Genomic DNA, 4931 nt, shown 5'->3' with positions numbered 1-4931 from the left:
AATGGATATTAGAGTAGAAATTATTTAAATAGAAAATAAATGTATATAAGAAGAAAAGCTGAAAATAGGTTCTCAGAAAAGACGAATAAACAGGAATGAAAAGAGAAGCACGGTTGCAGAGCTTACAAACTTAAAAAAAGATAGGAGACTATCATAACTTTGTGTGGGTATAGTTAAAAATGTTAATGAACAAATTTCTTTAAAAATCTTAAAATGGACATATGAAAAAACAGAAAATCTGAATTGTTCTCTTTATATATTAAAATATTTAAATCTGTAGTTACATTTCAGATGGCTTAATTGGTGAATGCTTCCAAACATTTAGGGGAAAAAATGGCACCAATTGTACTCAAACTTCTGGAGAATAGAAGAGATAACATTTCCCAGCTTGTTATTTGTGGGGAATATAATCTGGCCAGCATAATCAGATATAAAATATGATAAGGAAATTACAGAAAAGGAAAAAATATAGGTCCATATCCCTCACAAATATAAATGCTAGCCAATCAAACCTAGAGTTACATAAAAATGAAATACCAGCCAATCAAACCCAGAGTTGTTATATAAAAAGGAAAATATGTCACAACTACTTAGGGTTATTATAGGAAACCAAGGTTTTTTTAATCATTCAAAAATCAATATAATTCACTATATTTGCAGAAAAGACACAGACGTGGTTATTTAGCAGATGAAGAAAAAATTTTGATAAAATTTATTGCCCATGATTTTAAAACAACTCTTAGCAAACTAAGAATAAATTAGAACTTCATTATTTTAAAAAAGGCTATTTATGAAAAACCCACAATAAACCTCACTTTCACAATACTTGTAAATTATTAAAAGCCTTCTTTTCCCCCATTTCCCCTTTCCTCATGAAATTGAGAATGAGACACAAATGTTCACAAATATCACTTCTGTTGAACATTGTGCTGAGATGCTAGCCAGAGAAGTTAGGCAAAGAAAAGAAATTAAAAGTTTAAGAATTAGAAATGAGGAAATAAAATAGTCACTATTTGCAGGCAGCACAATTATCTATGTGGAAAATTTGTAAAAAAATAAATAAATGATTAGAATTAATAAGTGAACTTAGTAAAAGCCCTGGATATAAGTTAAAACACAAAAACCAATTATACCCCTACATACCAGAACCAAACAATTAGAAAATATAATTTTAAAAAAGATACAATTTACAATAGCATTTTAGAAATCTCATACCTAAAAAAATATATATAACAAAAGATGCACAAAAATTCTTACATAAAAATTATGAAAAGTTACTGAGAGAAAACAAATCCCAAATAAGTGAGAGGATATACAATGTTCATGAATTATAAGACTCAATATTGTAAAGCGAGAAATTGTTCATGAATTGATCTATATATTCAATGTAATCCCAATCAGATCCCCAGCAGTTTTTTAGAGAAATTAACAATCTGATTCTAAAATTTGTATGGAAATCCAAAGGCTCAATATAAAACAGGTAATCTTGAAGTAGAAAAACAAAACTCGAGAACTTACAGCAGATGGTAAGAATGTATAAAGTTCTAATTCAAACGTATGTTGTTGGTGCAAAGACAGAAAGCTAGATCAATGGAGCAGAATAGAGAAACAGACCCACACACATAGGGTTATTTGACTTATCATAATTGTGTCCCTGCAGTGAAGTGGGAAACAGTTGCCTTTTCAATATATGGAACTGGGTCAATTGGATATTCATTCACAGAAATCATTTCCAGATTGAAAAACTAAATGTGAAAGGTAAAAAGTAAAGCTCTTTCAAGTAAACATAGAGAAATATTTCAATTATCTTTGGGTAAGCAAAGATGTCTTAAATGGGTCATGGAAGCACTCACGTAAAGAAAAATATTGATAAATTGGCATTAAAAATAAGTGCTTCTGTTCATCAAAAGACACCCATAAGAGAGTAAAAAAGCAACCACAGATTGGCAAAACTCATCTCTGACAAAGAGACTTATATCCAGAGTAGGTGAATATCCAGATTTGTGTAGATTTCCTTACACAAATCAGTAAGGAAAAAAATATAACCAACCAAATTTTAAAACAAGAAAAAGACTTAAATAGGCATTTCACACCCCAAAAAAAAATTCAGATGGCCAATAAGCACAGAAAAAGATGCTCAATGTGAGTTGTCATCAGGGAAATACAAATTGATCACAGTGAGATACTATTCCACATCTACCAGAATGCTAAAATTAAAATTCATCAAGCTATGTACATGTGCTTTGTACATTTTCTGTATGCAGATTTCCAAAAAAATTAACTTCAAAAATAGTTACGTATTACTTTTGATTTTTTGTTATTTTTGTCAACTGTATTAAGGCATAATTTACATATAGTAAAATGCATCCATTCTAAGAGTACAGCTTGATAGATCTAGACCAGGGATCAGCAAACTATAGCCTGTGAGACAAATCCAGCTATACCCATTTCTTTACATATTGTTTATGGCTGCTTTCATGCTACAGTGACAAAATTAAGTAGTTGCAACAGAGATCGTGTGGTCCTCTAAAATATTAACACCTAGCTTATCACACAATCAAGATATGGATGCTTCCTTCACCCCCAAAAAGCTCCTTCCTGCCCCTTTGCCCAGATCTACTCCTGGCCCCAGACAACCACTTTGTGATATTCTAGTTTTGCCTTTCCTGGAATTTTATGTAACTGTAATCATAGAGTATATACTTTTCTGGTCCAACTTCATTCATTTAGTGTAATGCTTTTAAGATTCATTGATGCTGTTGTGTGTCTGTAGTTCAGTCCTTTTTATTGTGGAGTGTTATTCCAAGATATTGTCATATCATAATAACAATCACCACTGGTTGGTGGACATTTGGGATTGTTTCTGGTTTTCAGCTCTCACAAGTAAAGTTGCTATAAACACTTTTGTACAAATCTTTGCATGGACATATGTGCTGATTTATCTTGAGTAAATAAAAGTGGAATTGTGGGTTGTATAGTAAACGTATGTTTAACTTTATCAGAAACCAGCTAACAATTTTCCAAAGTGATTGACCATTTTGCATTCCCACCAGTGATATATGCAAGTTTTAATTGTTCTAAATCCTCATCAGTACTTGGCATTAGCAATCTTTTCAATTTTAGCTGTACTAATGGGTATGTGGTAGGATCTTGTGGTTTTAACCTGCATTTTCCTAACAATTAATGATATGCTTTATTGTGTGCCTATCAGCCATTTGTATATCTTTTTTGTCTGTTCAAATCTTTTGTCCATTTTTAAATCAAGTTGTTTTCCTTACTGAACTGTAAGACTTCTTTACGTATTCTTGGTAAAAGTCAGGGTGTGTGTGTATGTGTGTGTGAGAGTGTGTGAGTGTGTATGTGTGTGTGAGAGTGTGTGTGTGAGAGTGCGTGAGTGTGTGTGAGTGTGTGAGAGTGTGTGTGCGTGTGTGTGAATGTGTGTGTGTATGTGAGTGTGAGTGCGTGTGTGTGTGTGCGCCTGTGTGTGTAGAGAGAGTACATTTTCTTGCAAGACATGGCTTGAGTTTTCATTTTCTTAATAGCATCTGTATTTGTTTCCTATTGATGCTGTGACAAATCGCCACAAATTTACTGACTAAAAGCAACACAAATTTACTATTTCATAGTTCTGAAGGTCAGAAGTCAATTTCATGGAGCTAAAATCAGGTGTTGGCAGGACAATGTTCCTTCTGGAGACTCAAGGGGAAAATTCATTTCCTTGCCTTTTCTAGCTTCTAGAGGCTTTCTGCATTTTTTTTGCCTGGTGGCCCTGCATCATTCCAACCTCTGCTTCTGTCATCACATCTACTCTGACCCTTCTCCCACCCTCCTTAAAAGGACCCTTGTAATTACACTGGGCCCACTTGGGTAATCCAGGAAAATCTCCCTATCTCAAGATCCTTAATTTGATCACATCTGAAGAGTGTGTTACCATGTAAGGTTATATATGCACATGTCCCAGGATTAGGACATGGACATCTGTGGGAGGCTATTATTCAGCCTGCTACAGTGTCCTTCAATGAACAGAAGTTTAAGGGTTTTTTTATTAGTCAGAGTTCTCCAGAGAAACAGATTCATCAGGAGATATATAGAGATATGAAAAGATATTTATTATAATGAATTGGCTCACATGATGATGGAGGCTGACAAGTCACAAGATCTGTAGGGCGAGTTGGCAAGCTGGAGAGCCAGGAGAGCTGACAGTATAGTTCCAGCCAAGTCCAAGAATCAGGCCTGAGAATCAGGAAAGCTGATGGTATAGTTCCAATGCAGGCTCAAGACCCAGGAAGAGCCAATGTTTTAGTTCAAGTCCAAAGGCAGGAAAAAGTTGATGGCCCAGCTCAAATGCCATCAGGCAGGAGGAATCCTCTCTTACTCAAAGGAGTGTCAGCCTTTTTGTTCTAGTCAGTCCTTTAACTGATTAGACGAGGCCCACCCACATTAGGGAGAGCACTTGGCTTTATCCAGCCTACCAAGTTAAATGTTAATTTCATCCAAAAACACCCACACAGAAACCCCCAGAATGATGTTTCACCAAATGTATGGGCATCTGTGACCCAGTCAAGTTGACACATAGTATTATTCGTCCCAAGGTCTATGATCCATTTTGAGTTGAATTCTGTGTGTGGTGTGAAGTAAGAAGAATTAAGCCTTTTTCTTTTTTGGGGTCTTTGGGGTTTCTTCCAAATGGATAGCCAACTGTTTCAGCATCATTGTTGAAAAGACTATCCTTTCCTCATGGTAAACCTCATTAGTTTTGTAGAAAAGCAATTGACCATACATGTCTATGGATCTACATTTGGACTCTCCATTCTATTCCATTCATTAATACGCCTATCTCTATGCCAATACTTTATTGCTGTAGCTTTATAGTATCTCCTGAAGTCTGGTGGTATAAATCTTCCAACTTTGTATTTTTTCAAAATTGTTTT

Source organism: Rhinopithecus bieti, unplaced genomic scaffold (assembly GCF_001698545.2).
Source record: "Rhinopithecus bieti isolate Rb0 unplaced genomic scaffold, ASM169854v2 scaffold_11380, whole genome shotgun sequence".
NCBI lineage: Eukaryota > Metazoa > Chordata > Mammalia > Primates > Cercopithecidae > Rhinopithecus > Rhinopithecus bieti.
This window is presented reverse-complemented; position numbering follows the sequence as displayed.